Source organism: Salmo salar, chromosome 07 (genome assembly GCF_965601325.2).
Source record: "Salmo salar chromosome 07, fSalSal1, whole genome shotgun sequence".
NCBI lineage: Eukaryota > Metazoa > Chordata > Actinopteri > Salmoniformes > Salmonidae > Salmo > Salmo salar.
Window position 1 is genome coordinate 7,791,958 of NC_138297.1, and position 16,466 is coordinate 7,808,423.

General features: G+C 42.9%; 8 non-coding genes across 8 annotated transcripts; all 8 read right to left on the reverse strand.

Annotated features, from left to right (window-relative positions):
- Positions 1 to 325: 325 nt before the first annotated feature.
- On the reverse strand, positions 326 to 398 carry trnar-ucu (transfer RNA arginine (anticodon UCU)). The gene has a single exon. It is a non-coding gene; the product is annotated as a tRNA-Arg (tRNA).
- Positions 399 to 2,851: 2,453 nt separating this feature from the next.
- trnar-ucu (transfer RNA arginine (anticodon UCU)) lies at positions 2,852 to 2,924 on the reverse strand. The gene has a single exon. It is a non-coding gene; the product is annotated as a tRNA-Arg (tRNA).
- Positions 2,925 to 4,215: 1,291 nt separating this feature from the next.
- Positions 4,216 to 4,288, reverse strand: trnar-ucu (transfer RNA arginine (anticodon UCU)). The gene has a single exon. It is a non-coding gene; the product is annotated as a tRNA-Arg (tRNA).
- A 1,290-nt stretch (positions 4,289 to 5,578) lies between these two features.
- On the reverse strand, positions 5,579 to 5,651 carry trnar-ucu (transfer RNA arginine (anticodon UCU)). The gene has a single exon. It is a non-coding gene; the product is annotated as a tRNA-Arg (tRNA).
- Positions 5,652 to 6,941: 1,290 nt separating this feature from the next.
- Positions 6,942 to 7,014, reverse strand: trnar-ucu (transfer RNA arginine (anticodon UCU)). The gene has a single exon. It is a non-coding gene; the product is annotated as a tRNA-Arg (tRNA).
- Positions 7,015 to 7,727: 713 nt separating this feature from the next.
- On the reverse strand, positions 7,728 to 7,800 carry trnar-ccu (transfer RNA arginine (anticodon CCU)). The gene has a single exon. It is a non-coding gene; the product is annotated as a tRNA-Arg (tRNA).
- Positions 7,801 to 9,394: 1,594 nt separating this feature from the next.
- trnar-ccu (transfer RNA arginine (anticodon CCU)) lies at positions 9,395 to 9,467 on the reverse strand. Its single transcript has one exon. It is a non-coding gene; the product is annotated as a tRNA-Arg (tRNA).
- Positions 9,468 to 12,727: 3,260 nt separating this feature from the next.
- Positions 12,728 to 12,800, reverse strand: trnar-ccu (transfer RNA arginine (anticodon CCU)). Its single transcript has one exon. It is a non-coding gene; the product is annotated as a tRNA-Arg (tRNA).
- Positions 12,801 to 16,466: the final 3,666 nt, after the last annotated feature.

Genomic DNA, 16,466 nt, shown 5'->3' on the forward strand with positions numbered 1-16,466 from the left:
GGTTTCGATCCATAAATCACTGGGTTAACTGCTCAGCATACTTGCACTTCATCACTCCACTTTCAGGCACCCCAAAATAATACTTGAACTCACAATACATGGATTAGGAGGCCAGTTTCTTAGGACACTGTGGCACTGTGTGATCAGCATGACCTATACGAACTGATAGAAGCAGATTCAAAAAAAGAATCACGAAGGGCAGAGAGACATGCCCATGAAAGTATACTTTTTGTTAATCTCTATTTGCACTTCCTTTCTAAAAATTCAATAGATTCAACATCTTTGTTACATGAACTCTCTTCTTCTTTCCCAAACTGCCTTCATCCACCCCAGATGGGACTCGAACCCACAATCCCTGGCTTAGAAGGCCAGTGCCTTATCCATTAGGCCACTAGGGTACTTGCCGAAATCTATCTTGATAGCAGAGAGTGGTTTCATCCATCAACCGCTGGGCCCATCACGTTTCCACAGCGCCACTGCTTCAACCCACGGAGGGCACTGAGACATGCCATTGATATTATGCTTTTTTTTATCCCTGGTTGCAGTTCACTTCTGAAAATAAAAATGGATTGCAGAGGATGGTTTCAATCTATAGGCCTCTGGGTTATGGGCCCAGCACGCTTCTGCTGGGACACTCTGTTTTCAGCCACCCCTGACAAGACTTAAACTCACAATCTCTGGCTTGGGAGGCCAGTTTTTTAGGCATCTGGGGCATGGTGTAATAGCATGACCTATACGAACTGATAGAAACAGTAAAAAAAAGAATCACCAAGGGCAATGAGACATGCCGAAGATATTATGCTTTTTTTGATCGCTGGTTGCAATTAATTTCTAAAAATAAAAATTGTTAGCTGAGGATGGCTTCAGGTCATCAACCTCTGGGCCCAGCTCTTTTCCACAGCGCCACAACCCACCCCAGAAGGGACTCGAAAGCTCAATCCCTGGCATGGGAGGCCGGTTTTTTAGGCATCTGGGGCATGGTGTTATAGCATGACCTATACGAACTGATAGAAACAGTAAAAAAAAGAATCACATAGGGCACTGAGACATGCCCATGATATTTTGCTTTTTTTGAACGCTGGTTGCAATTAATTTGTAAAAATAAAGATTGTTAGCAGTTTTTATATTTCTGTTTGCTGAAAACAAACTGGATAGAAGAGGATGGTTTCGATCCATAAATCACTGGGTTAACTGCTCAGCATACTTGCACTTCATCACTCCACTTTCAGGCACCGCAAAATAATACTTGAACTCACAATACATGGATTAGGAGGCCAGTTTCTTAGGCCACTGTGGCACTGTGTGATCAGCATGACCTATACGAACTGATAGAAGCAGATTCAAAAAAAGAATCACGAAGGGCAGAGAGACATGCCCATGAAAGTATACTTTTTGTTAATCTCTATTTGCACTTCCTTTCTAAAAATTCAATAGCTTCAACATCTTTGTTACATGAACTCTCTTCTTCTTTCCCAAACTGCCTTCATCCACCCCAGATGGCACTCGAACCCACAATCCCTGGCTTAGAAGGCCAGTGCCTTATCCATTAGGCCACTAGGGTACATGCCTAAATCTATCGTGATAGCAGAGAGTGGTTTCGATCCATCGACCTCTGGGTTACGGGGCCATCACGCTACCGCTGCACCTCTGTAATCAGTGTGACCTATACAAACTGACAGAAGCAGTCAAACAAAGAATCACAGAGGGCACTGAGACATGCCCATGAAATTATGCTATTTTTTATTTATGGTTGCAATTAATTTCTAAAAATAAAAATGGATTGCAGAGGATGGTTTCATCCATCAACCTCTGGGCCCATCACGTTTCCGCAGCGCCACTCTGCTTCAACCCACGGAGGGCACTGAGACATGCCATTGATATTATGCTTTTTTTTATCCCTGGTTGCAGTTCACTTCTGAAAATAAAAATGGATTGCAGAGGATGGTTTCAATCTATAGGCCTCTGGGTTATGGGCCCAGCACGCTTCTGCTGGGACACTCTGTTTTCAGCCACCCCTGACAAGACTTAAACTCACAATCTCTGGCTTGGGAGGCCAGTTTTTTAGGCATCTGGGGCATGGTGTAATAGCATGACCTATACGAACTGATAGAAACAGTAAAAAAAAGAATCACCAAGGGCAATGAGACATGCCGAAGATATTATGCTTTTTTTGATCGCTGGTTGCAATTAATTTCTAAAAATAAAAATTGTTAGCTGAGGATGGCTTCAGGTCATCAACCTCTGGGCCCAGCTCTTTTCCACAGCGCCACAACCCACCCCAGAAGGGACTCGAAAGCTCAATCCCTGGCATGGGAGGCCGGTTTTTTAGGCATCTGGGGCATGGTGTTATAGCATGACCTATACGAACTGATAGAAACAGTAAAAAAAAGAATCACATAGGGCACTGAGACATGCCCATGATATTTTGCTTTTTTTGAACGCTGGTTGCAATTAATTTGTAAAAATAAAGATTGTTAGCAGTTTTTATATTTCTGTTTGCTGAAAACAAACTGGATAGAAGAGGATGGTTTCGATCCATAAATCACTGGGTTAACTGCTCAGCATACTTGCACTTCATCACTCCACTTTCAGGCACCCCAAAATAATACTTGAACTCACAATACATGGATTAGGAGGCCAGTTTCTTAGGCCACTGTGGCACTGTGTGATCAGCATGACCTATACGAACTGATAGAAGCAGATTCAAAAAAAGAATCACGAAGGGCAGAGAGACATGCCCATGAAAGTATACTTTTTGTTAATCTCTATTTGCACTTCCTTTCTAAAAATTCAATAGCTTCAACATCTTTGTTACATGAAATCTCTTCTTCTTTCCCAAACTGCCTTCATCCACCCCAGATGGGACTCGAACCCACAATCCCTGGCTTAGAAGGCCAGTGCCTTATCCATTAGGCCACTAGGGTACTTGCCTAAATCTATCTTGATAGCAGAGAGTGGTTTCGATCCATCGACCTCTGGGTTACGGGGCCATCACGCTACCGCTGCACCTCTGTAATCAGTGTGACCTATACAAACTGACAGAAGCAGTCAAACAAAGAATCACAGAGGGCACTGAGACATGCCCATGAAATTATGCTATTTTTTTATTTATGGTTGCAATTAATTTCTAAAAATAAAAATGGATTGCAGAGGATGGTTTCATCCATCAACCTCTGGGCCCATCAAGTTTCCGCAGCGCCACTCTGCTTCAACCCACGGAGGGCACTGAGACATGCCATTGATATTATGCTTTTTTTTATCCCTGGTTGCAGTTCACTTCTGAAAATAAAAATGGATTGCAGAGGATGGTTTCAATCTATAGGCCTCTGGGTTATGGGCCCAGCACGCTTCTGCTGGGACACTCTGTTTTCAGCCACCCCTGACAAGACTTAAACTCACAATCTCTGGCTTGGGAGGCCAGTTTTTTAGGCATCTGGGGCATGGTGTAATAGCATGACCTATACGAACTGATAGAAACAGTAAAAAAAAGAATCACCAAGGGCAATGAGACATGCCGAAGATATTATGCTTTTTTTGATCGCTGGTTGCAATTAATTTCTAAAAATAAAAATTGTTAGCTGAGGATGGCTTCAGGTCATCAACCTCTGGGCCCAGCTCGTTTCCACAGCGCCACAACCCACCCCAGAAGGGACTCGAAAGCTCAATCCCTGGCATGGGAGGCCGGTTTTTTAGGCATCTGGGGCATGGTGTTATAGCATGACCTATACGAACTGATAGAAACAGTAAAAAAAAGATTCACATAGGGCACTGAGACATGCCCATGATATTTTGCTTTTTTTGAACGCTGGTTGCAATTAATTTGTAAAAATAAAGATTGTTAGCAGTTTTTATATTTCTGTTTGCTGAAAACAAACTGGATAGAAGAGGATGGTTTCGATCCATAAATCACTGGGTTAACTGCTCAGCATACTTGCACTTCATCACTCCACTTTCAGGCACCCCAAAATAATACTTGAACTCACAATACATGGATTAGGAGGCCAGTTTCTTAGGCCACTGTGGCACTGTGTGATCAGCATGACCTATACGAACTGATAGAAGCAGATTCAAAAAAAGAATCACGAAGGGCAGAGAGACATGCCCATGAAAGTATACTTTTTGTTAATCTCTATTTGCACTTCCTTTCTAAAAATTCAATAGCTTCAACATCTTTGTTACATGAACTCTCTTCTTCTTTCCCAAACTGCCTTCATCCACCCCAGATGGGACTCGAACCCACAATCCCTGGCTTAGAAGGCCAGTGCCTTATCCATTAGGCCACTAGGGTACTTGCCTAAATCTATCTTGATAGCAGAGAGTGGTTTCGATCCATCGACCTCTGGGTTACGGGGCCATCACACTACCGCTGCACCTCTGTAATCAGTGTGACCTATACAAACTGACAGAAGCAGTCAAACAAAGAATCACAGAGGGCACTGAGACATGCCCATGAAATTATGCTATTTTTTATTTATGGTTGCAATTAAGTTCTAAAAATAAAAATGGATTGCAGAGGATGGTTTCATCCATCAACCTCTGGGCCCATCACGTTTCCGCAGCGCCACTCTGCTTCAACCCACGGAGAGCACTGAGACATGCCATTGATATTATGCTTTTTTTTATCCCTGGTTGCAGTTCACTTCTGAAAATAAAAATGGATTGCAGAGGATGGTTTCAATCTATAGGCCTCTGGGTTATGGGCCCAGCACGCTTCTGCTGGGACACTCTGTTTTCAGCCACCCCTGACAAGACTTAAACTCACAATCTCTGGCTTGGGAGGCCAGTTTTTTAGGCATCTGGGGCATGGTGTAATAGCATGACCTATACGAACTGATAGAAACAGTAAAAAAAAGAATCACCAAGGGCAATGAGACATGCCGAAGATATTATGCTTTTTTTGATCGCTGGTTGCAATTAATTTCTAAAAATAAAAATTGTTAGCTGAGGATGGCTTCAGGTCATCAACCTCTGGGCCCAGCTCTTTTCCACAGCGCCACAACCCACCCCAGAAGGGACTCGAAAGCTCAATCCCTGGCATGGGAGGCCGGTTTTTTAGGCATCTGGGGCATGGTGTTATAGCATGACCTATACGAACTTATAGAAACAGTAAAAAAAAGAATCACATAGGGCACTGAGACATGCCCATGATATTTTGCTTTTTTTGAACGCTGGTTGCAATTAATTTGTAAAAATAAAGATTGTTAGCAGTTTTTATATTTCTGTTTGCTGAAAACAAACTGGATAGAAGAGGATGGTTTCGATCCATAAATCACTGGGTTAACTGCTCAGCATACTTGCACTTCATCACTCCACTTTCAGGCACCCCAAAATAATACTTGAACTCACAATACATGGATTAGGAGGCCTGTTTCTTAGGCCACTGTGGCACTGTGTGATCAGCATGACCTATACGAACTGATAGAAGCAGATTCAAAAAAAGAATCACGAAGGGCAGAGAGACATGCCCATGAAAGTATACTTTTTGTTAATCTCTATTTGCACTTCCTTTCTAAAAATTCAATAGCTTCAACATCTTTGTTACATGAACTCTCTTCTTCTTTACTAAACTGCCTTCATCCACCCCAGATGGGACTCGAACCCACAATCCCTGGCTTAGAAGGCCAGTGCCTTATCCATTAGGCCACTAGGGTACTTGCCTAAATCTATCTTGATAGCAGAGAGTGGTTTCGATCCATCGACCTCTGGGTTACGGGGCCATCACGCTACCGCTGCACCTCTGTAATCAGTGTGACCTATACAAACTGACAGAAGCAGTCAAACAAAGAATCACAGAGGGCACTGAGACATGCCCATGAAATTATGCTATTTTTTATTTATGGTTACAATTAATTTCTAAAAATAAAAATGGATTGCAGAGGATGGTTTCATCCATCAACCTCTGGGCCCATCACGTTTCTGCAGCGCCACTCTGCTTCAACCCACGGAGGGCACTGAGACATGCCATTGATATTATGCTTTTTTTTATCCCTGGTTGCAGTTCACTTCTGAAAATAAAAATGGATTGCAGAGGATGGTTTCAATCTATAGGTCTCTGGGTTATGGGCCCAGCACGCTTCTGCTGGGACACTCAGTTTTCAGCCACCCCTGACAAGACTTAAACTCACAATCTCTGGCTTGGGAGGCCAGTTTTTTAGGCATCTGGGGCATGGTGTAATAGCATGACCTATACGAACTGATAGAAACAGTAAAAAAAAGAATCACCAAGGGCAATGAGACATGCCGAAGATATTATGCTTTTTTTGATCGCTGGTTGCAATTAATTTCTAAAAATAAAAATTGTTAGCTGAGGATGGCTTCAGGTCATCAACCTCTGGGCCCAGCTCGTTTCCACAGCGCCACAACCCACCCCAGAAGGGACTCGAAAGCTCAATCCCTGGCATGGGAGGCCGGTTTTTTAGGCATCTGGGGCATGGTGTTATAGCATGACCTATACAAACTGATAGAAACAGTAAAAAAAAGAATCACATAGGGCACTGAGACATGCCCATGATATTTTGCTTTTTTTGAACGCTGGTTGCAATTAATTTGTAAAAATAAAGATTGTTAGCAGTTTTTATATTTCTGTTTGCTGAAAACAAACTGGATAGAAGAGGATGGTTTCGATCCATAAATCACTGGGTTAACTGCTCAGCATACTTGCACTTCATCACTCCACTTTCAGGCACCCCAAAATAATACTTGAACTCACAATACATGGATTAGGAGGCCAGTTTCTTAGGCCACTGTGGCACTGTGTGATCAGCATGACCTATACGAACTGATAGAAGCAGATTCAAAAAAAGAATCACGAAGGGCAGAGAGACATGCCCATGAAAGTATACTTTTTGTTAATCTCTATTTGCACTTCCTTTCTAAAAATTCAATAGCTTCAACATCTTTGTTACATGAACTCTCTTCTTCTTTCCCAAACTGCCTTCATCCACCCCAGATGGGACTCGAACCCACAATCCCTGGCTTAGAAGGCCAGTGCCTTATCCATTAGGCCACTAGGGTACTTGCCTAAATCTATCTTGATAGCAGAGAGTGGTTTCGATCCATCGACCTCTGGGTTACGGGGCCATCACGCTACCGCTGCACCTCTGTAATCAGTGTGACCTATACAAACTGACAGAAGCAGTCAAACAAAGAATCACAGAGGGCACTGAGACATGCCCATGAAATTATGCTATTTTTTATTTATGGTTGCAATTAATTTCTAAAAATAAAAATGGATTGCAGAGGATGGTTTCATCCATCAACCTCTGGGCCCATCACGTTTCCGCAGCGCCACTCTGCTTCAACCCACGGAGGGCACTGAGACATGCCATTGATATTATGATTTTTTTTATCCCTGGTTGCAGTTCACTTCTGAAAATAAAAATGGATTGCAGAGGATGGTTTCAATCTATAGAACTCTGGGTTATGGGCCCAGCACGCTTCTGCTGGGACACTCTGTTTTCAGCCACACCTGACAAGACTTAAACTCACAATCTCTGCCTTGGGAGGCCAGTTTTTTAGGCATCTGGGGCATGGTGTAATAGCATGACCTATACGAACTGATAGAAACAGTAAAAAAAAGAATCACCAAGGGCAATGAGACATGCCGAAGATATTATGCTTTTTTTGATCGCTGGTTGCAATTAATTTGTAAAAATAAAAATTGTTAGCTGAGGATGGCTTCAGGTCATCAACCTCCGGGCCCAGCTCGTTTCCACAGTGCCACAACCCAGCCCAGAAGGGACTCGAACCCTCAATCCCTGGCTTAGGAGGCCAGTGCCTTAACCATTAGGCCACTGGGGCACTGCGAAGATAGAATGACCTATACGAACTGATAGAAGCAGTAAGGAAAATATATAATGGAAGGCAATGAGAAATGCCCATGAAATTATGCTTTGCCCATGAAATTATGCTTTTTTTCATTTATGGTTGCACTTCATTGCTAAAAATAAAACTGGATAGCAGAGGATGGTTTCCATCCATCGACCTCTGGGTTATGGGCCCAGCACGCTTCCGCTGGGAAACTCTGCAGCCGCCCCTGACAAGAATTAAACTCACAATCCCTGGCATGGGAGGCCAGTTTTTTAGGCATCTGGGGCATGGTGTTATAGCATGACCTATACGAACTTATAGAAACAGTAAAAAAAAGAATCACGTAGAGCACTGAGACATGCCCATGATATTTTGCTTTTTTTGAACGCTGGTTGCAATTAATTTGTAAAAATAAAGATTGTTAGCAGTTTTTATATTTCTGTTTGCTGAAAACAAACTGGATAGAAGTGGATGGTTTCGATCCATAAATCACTGGGTTAACTGCTCAGCATACTTGCACTTCATCACTCCACTTACAGGCACCCCAAAATAATACTTGAACTCACAATACATGGATTAGGAGGCCAGTTTCTTAGGCCACTGTGGCACTGTGTGATCAGCATGAACTATACGAACTGATAGAAGCAGATTCAAAAAAAGAATCACGAAGGGCAGAGAGACATGCGATTGAAAGTATACTTTTTGTTAATCTCTATTTGCACTTCCTTTCTAAAAATTCAATAGCTTCAACATCTTTGTTACATGAACTCTCTTCTTCTTTCCCAAACTGCCTTCATCCACCCCAGATGAGACTTGAACCCACAATCCCTGGCTTAGAAGGCCAGTGCATTACCCATTAGGCCACTAGGGTACTTGCCGAAATCTATCTTGATAGCAGAGAGTGGTTTCGATCCATCGACCTCTGGGTTACGGGGCCATCACGCTACCGCTGCACCTCTGTAATCAGTGTGACCTATACAAACTGACAGAAGCAGTCAAACAAAGAATCACAGAGGGCACTGAGACATGCCCATGAAATTATGCTATTTTTTATTTATGGTTGCAATTAATTTCTAAAAATAAAAATGGATTGCAGAGGATGGTTTCATCCATCAACCTCTGGGCCCATCACGTTTCCGCAGCGCCACTCTGCTTCAACCCACGGAGGGCACTGAGACATGCCATTGCTATTATGCTTTTTTTATCCCTGGTTGCAGTTCATTTCTGAAAATAAAAATGGAATGCAGAGGATGGTTTCAATCTATAGGCCTCTGGGTTATGGGCCCAGCACGCTTCCGCTGGGACACTCTGTTTTCAGCCACCCCTGACAAGACTTAAACTCACAATCTCTGGCTTGGGAGGCCAGTTTTTTTAGGCATCTGGGGCATGGTGTAATAGCATGACCTATACGAACTGATAGAAACAGTAAAAAAAAAGAATCACCAAGGGCAATGAGACATGCCGAAGATATTATGCTTTTTTTGATCGCTGGTTGCAATTAATTTCTAAAAATAAAAATTGTTAGCTGAGGATGGCTTCAGTTCATCAACCTCTGGGCCCAGCACGTTTCCACAGCGCCACAACCCACCCCAGAAGGGACTCGAACCCTCAATCCCTGGCTTAGGAGGCCAGTGCCTTATTCATTAGGCCACTGGGGCTCTGCGAAGATAGAATGACCTATACGAACTGATAGAAGCAGTAAGGAAAATATATAATGGAAGGCAATGAGAAATGCCCATGAAATTATGCTTTGCCCATGAAATTATGCTTTTTTTCATTTATGGTTGCACTTCATTGCTAAAAATAAAACTGGATAGCAGAGGATGGTTTCCATCCATCGACCTCTGGGTTATGGGCCCAGCACGCTTCCGCTGGGAAACTCTGCAGCCGCCCCTGACAAGAATTAAACTCACAATCCCTGGCATGGGAGGCCAGTTTTTTAGGCATCTGGGGCATGGTGTTATAGCATGACCTATACGAACTTATAGAAACAGTAAAAAAAAGAATCACGTAGGGCACTGAGACATGCCCATGATATTTTGCTTTTTTTGAACGCTGGTTGCAATTAATTTGTAAAAATAAAGATTGTTAGCAGTTTTTATATTTCTGTTTGCTGAAAACAAACTGGATAGAAGAGGATGGTTTCGATCCATAAATCACTGGGTTAACTGCTCAGCATACTTGCACTTCATCACTCCACTTACAGGCACCCCAAAATAATACTTGAACTCACAATACATGGATTAGGAGGCCAGTTTCTTAGGCCACTGTGGCACTGTGTGATCAGCATGACCTATACGAACTGATAGAAGCAGATTCAAAAAAAGAATCACGAAGGGCAGAGAGACATGCCCATGAAAGTATACTTTTTGTTAATCTCTATTTGCACTTCCTTTCTAAAAATTCAATAGCTTCAACATCTTTGTTACATGAACTCTCTTCTTCTTTCCCAAACTGCCTTCATCCACCCCAGATGGGACTTGAACCCACAATCCCTGGCTTAGAAGGACAGTGCCTTATCCATTAGGCCACTAGGCTACTTGCCGAAATCTATCTTGATAGCAGAGAGTGGTTTCGATCCATCGACCTCTGGGTTACGGGGCCATCACGCTACCGCTGCACCTCTGTAATCAGTGTGACCTATACAAACTGACAGAAGCAGTCAAACAAAGAATCACAGGGGGCACTGAGACATGCCCATGAAATTATGCTATTTTTTATTTATGGTTGCAATTAATTTCTAAAAATAAAAATGGATTGCAGAGGATGGTTTCATCCATCAACCTCTGGGCCCATCACGTTTCCGCAGCGCCACTCTGCTTCAACCCACGGAGGGCACTGAGACATGCCATTGATATTATGCTTTTTTTTATCCCTGGTTGCAGTTCACTTCTGAAAATAAAAATGGATTGCAGAGGATGGTTTCAATCTATAGGCCTCTGGGTTATGGGCCCAGCACGCTTCTGCTGGGACACTCTGTTTTCAGCCACCCCTGACAAGACTTAAACTCACAATCTCTGGCTTGGGAGGCCAGTTTTTTAGGCATCTGGGGCATGGTGTAATAGCATGACCTATACGAACTGATAGAAACAGTAAAAAAAAGAATCACCAAGGGCAATGAGACATGCCGAAGACATTATGCTTTTTTTGATCGCTGGTTGCAATTAATTTCTAAAAATAAAAATTGTTAGCTGAGGATGGCTTCAGGTCATCAACCTCTGGGCCCAGCTCGTTTCCACAGTGCCACAACCCAGCCCAGAAGTGACTCGAACCCTCAATCCCTGGCTTAGGAGGCCAGTGCCTTATCCATTAGGCCACTGGGGCACTGCGAAGATAGAATGACCTATACGAACTGATAGAAGCAGTAAGGAAAATATATAATGGAAGGCAATGAGAAATGCCCATGAAATTATGCTTTGCCCATGAAATTATGCTTTTTTTCATTTATGGTTGCACTTCATTGCTAAAAATAAAACTGGATAGCAGAGGATGGTTTCCATCCATCGACCTCTGGGTTATGGGCCCAGCACGCTTCCGCTGGGAAACTCTGCAGCTGCCCCTGACAAGAATTAAACTCACAATCCCTGGCATGGGAGGCCAGTTTTTTAGGCATCTGGGGCATGGTGTTATAGCATGACCTATACGAACTTATAGAAACAGTAAAAAAAAGAATCACGTAGAGCACTGAGACATGCCCATGATATTTTGCTTTTTTTGAACGCTGGTTGCAATTAATTTGTAAAAATAAAGATTGTTAGCAGTTTTTATATTTCTGTTTGCTGAAAACAAACTGGATAGAAGTGGATGGTTTCGATCCATAAATCACTGGGTTAACTGCTCAGCATACTTGCACTTCATCACTCCACTTACAGGCACCCCAAAATAATACTTGAACTCACAATACATGGATTAGGAGGCCAGTTTCTTAGGCCACTGTGGCACTGTGTGATCAGCATGAACTATACGAACTGATAGAAGCAGATTCAAAAAAAGAATCACGAAGGGCAGAGAGACATGCGATTGAAAGTATACTTTTTGTTAATCTCTATTTGCACTTCCTTTCTAAAAATTCAATAGCTTCAACATCTTTGTTACATGAACTCTCTTCTTCTTTCCCAAACTGCCTTCATCCACCCCAGATGAGACTTGAACCCACAATCCCTGGCTTAGAAGGCCAGTGCATTACCCATTAGGCCACTAGGGTACTTGCCGAAATCTATCTTGATAGCAGAGAGTGGTTTCGATCCATCGACCTCTGGGTTACGGGGCCATCACGCTACCGCTGCACCTCTGTAATCAGTGTGACCTATACAAACTGACAGAAGCAGTCAAACAAAGAATCACAGAGGGCACTGAGACATGCCCATGAAATTATGCTATTTTTTATTTATGGTTGCAATTAATTTCTAAAAATAAAAATGGATTGCAGAGGATGGTTTCATCCATCAACCTCTGGGCCCATCACGTTTCCGCAGCGCCACTCTGCTTCAACCCACGGAGGGCACTGAGACATGCCATTGCTATTATGCTTTTTTTATCCCTGGTTGCAGTTCATTTCTGAAAATAAAAATGGAATGCAGAGGATGGTTTCAATCTATAGGCCTCTGGGTTATGGGCCCAGCACGCTTCCGCTGGGACACTCTGTTTTCAGCCACCCCTGACAAGACTTAAACTCACAATCTCTGGCTTGGGAGGCCAGTTTTTTTAGGCATCTGGGGCATGGTGTAATAGCATGACCTATACGAACTGATAGAAACAGTAAAAAAAAAGAATCACCAAGGGCAATGAGACATGCCGAAGATATTATGCTTTTTTTGATCGCTGGTTGCAATTAATTTCTAAAAATAAAAATTGTTAGCAGAGGATGGCTTCAGTTCATCAACCTCTGGGCCCAGCACGTTTCCACAGCGCCACAACCCACCCCAGAAGGGACTCGAACCCTCAATCCCTGGCTTAGGAGGCCAGTGCCTTATTCATTAGGCCACTGGGGCTCTGCGAAGATAGAATGACCTATACGAACTGATAGAAGCAGTAAGGAAAATATATAATGGAAGGCAATGAGAAATGCCCATGAAATTATGCTTTGCCCATGAAATTATGCTTTTTTTCATTTATGGTTGCACTTCATTGCTAAAAATAAAACTGGATAGCAGAGGATGGTTTCCATCCATCGACCTCTGGGTTATGGGCCCAGCACGCTTCCGCTGGGAAACTCTGCAGCCGCCCCTGACAAGAATTAAACTCACAATCCCTGGCATGGGAGGCCAGTTTTTTAGGCATCTGGGGCATGGTGTTATAGCATGACCTATACGAACTTATAGAAACAGTAAAAAAAAGAATCACGTAGGGCACTGAGACATGCCCATGATATTTTGCTTTTTTTGAACGCTGGTTGCAATTAATTTGTAAAAATAAAGATTGTTAGCAGTTTTTATATTTCTGTTTGCTGAAAACAAACTGGATAGAAGAGGATGGTTTCGATCCATAAATCACTGGGTTAACTGCTCAGCATACTTGCACTTCATCACTCCACTTACAGGCACCCCAAAATAATACTTGAACTCACAATACATGGATTAGGAGGCCAGTTTCTTAGGCCACTGTGGCACTGTGTGATCAGCATGACCTATACGAACTGATAGAAGCAGATTCAAAAAAAGAATCACGAAGGGCAGAGAGACATGCCCATGAAAGTATACTTTTTGTTAATCTCTATTTGCACTTCCTTTCTAAAAATTCAATAGCTTCAACATCTTTGTTACATGAACTCTCTTCTTCTTTCCCAAACTGCCTTCATCCACCCCAGATGGGACTTGAACCCACAATCCCTGGCTTAGAAGGACAGTGCCTTATCCATTAGGCCACTAGGCTACTTGCCGAAATCTATCTTGATAGCAGAGAGTGGTTTCGATCCATCGACCTCTGGGTTACGGGGCCATCACGCTACCGCTGCACCTCTGTAATCAGTGTGACCTATACAAACTGACAGAAGCAGTCAAACAAAGAATCACAGGGGGCACTGAGACATGCCCATGAAATTATGCTATTTTTTATTTATGGTTGCAATTAATTTCTAAAAATAAAAATGGATTGCAGAGGATGGTTTCATCCATCAACCTCTGGGCCCATCACGTTTCCGCAGCGCCACTCTGCTTCAACCCACGGAGGGCACTGAGACATGCCATTGATATTATGCTTTTTTTTATCCCTGGTTGCAGTTCACTTCTGAAAATAAAAATGGATTGCAGAGGATGGTTTCAATCTATAGGCCTCTGGGTTATGGGCCCAGCACGCTTCTGCTGGGACACTCTGTTTTCAGCCACCCCTGACAAGACTTAAACTCACAATCTCTGGCTTGGGAGGCCAGTTTTTTAGGCATCTGGGGCATGGTGTAATAGCATGACCTATACGAACTGATAGAAACAGTAAAAAAAAGAATCACCAAGGGCAATGAGACATGCCGAAGACATTATGCTTTTTTTGATCGCTGGTTGCAATTAATTTCTAAAAATAAAAATTGTTAGCTGAGGATGGCTTCAGGTCATCAACCTCTGGGCCCAGCTCGTTTCCACAGTGCCACAACCCAGCCCAGAAGTGACTCGAACCCTCAATCCCTGGCTTAGGAGGCCAGTGCCTTATCCATTAGGCCACTGGGGCACTGCGAAGATAGAATGACCTATACGAACTGATAGAAGCAGTAAGGAAAATATATAATGGAAGGCAATGAGAAATGCCCATGAAATTATGCTTTGCCCATGAAATTATGCTTTTTTTCATTTATGGTTGCACTTCATTGCTAAAAATAAAACTGGATAGCAGAGGATGGTTTCCATCCATCGACCTCTGGGTTATGGGCCCAGCACGCTTCCGCTGGGAAACTCTGCAGCTGCCCCTGACAAGAATTAAACTCACAATCCCTGGCATGGGAGGCCAGTTTTTTAGGCATCTGGGGCATGGTGTTATAGCATGACCTATACGAACTTATAGAAACAGTAAAAAAAAGAATCACGTAGGGCACTGAGACATGCCCATGATATTTTGCTTTTTTTGAACGCTGGTTGCAATTAATTTGTAAAAATAAAGATTGTTAGCCGTTTTTATATTTCTGTTTGCTGAAAACAAACTGGATAGAAGAGGATGGTTTCGATCCATAAATCACTGGGTTAACTGCTCAGCATACTTGCACTTCATCACTCCACTTTCAGGCACCCCAAAATAATACTTGAACTCACAATACATGGATTAGGAGGCCAGTTTCTTAGGCCACTGTGGCACTGTGTGATCAGCATGACCTATACGAACTGATAGAAGCAGATTCAAAAAAAGAATCACGAAGGGCAGAGAGACATGCCCATGAAAGTATACTTTTTGTTAATTTCTATTTGCACTTCCTTTCTAAAAATTCAATAGCTTCAAAATCTTTGTTACAGTGCCTTATCGATTAGGCCACTAGGGTACTTGCCAAAAGCTATCTTGATATCAGAGAGTGGTTTCGATCCATCGACCTCTGGGTTACGGGGCCATCACGCTACCGCTGCACCTCTGTAATCAGTGTGACCTATACAAACTGACAGAAGCAGTCAAACAAAGAATCACAGAGGGCACTGAGACATGCCCATGAAATTATGCTATTTTTTATTTATGGTTGCAATTAATTTCTAAAAATAAAAATGGATTGCAGAGGATGGTTTCATCCATCAACCTCTGGGCCCATCACGTTTCCGCAGCGCCACTCTGCTTCAACCCACGGAGGGCACTGAGACATGCCATTGATATTATGCTTTTTTTTATCCCTGGTTGCAGTTCACTTCTGAAAATAAAAATGGATTGCAGAGGATGGTTTCAATCTATAGGCCTCTGGGTTATGGGCCCAGCACGCTTCTGCTGGGACACTCTGTTTTCAGCCACCCCTGACAAGACTTAAACTCACAATCTCTGGCTTGGGAGGCCAGTTTTTTAGGCATCTGGGGCATGGTGTAATAGCATGACCTATACGAACTGATAGAAACAGTAAAAAAAAGAATCACCAAGGGCAATGAGACATGCCGAAGATATTATGCTTTTTTTGATCGCTGGTTGCAATTAATTTGTAAAAATAAAAATTCTTAGCTGAGGATGGCTTCAGGTCATCAACCTCTGGGCCCAGCTCGTTTCCACAGTGCCACAACCCAGCCCAGAAGTGACTCGAACCCTCAATCCCTGGCTTAGGAGGCCAGTGCCTTATCCATTAGGCCACTGGGGCACTGCGAAGATAGAATGACCTATACGAACTGATAGAAGCAGTAAGGAAAATATATAATGGAAGGCAATGAGAAATGCCCATGAAATTATGCTTTGCCCATGAAATTATGCTTTTTTTCATTTATGGTTGCACTTCATTGCTAAAAATAAAACTGGATAGCAGAGGATGGTTTCCATCCATCGACCTCTGGGTTATGGGCCCAGCACGCTTCCGCTGGGAAACTCTGCAGCCGCCCCTGACAAGAATTAAACTCACAATCCCTGGCATGGGAGGCCAGTTTTTTAGGCATCTGGGGCATGGTGTTATAGCATGACCTATACGAACTGATAGAAACAGTAAAAAAAAGAATCACGTAGGGCACTGAGACATGCCCATGATATTTTGCTTTTTTTGAACGCTGGTTGCAATTAATTTG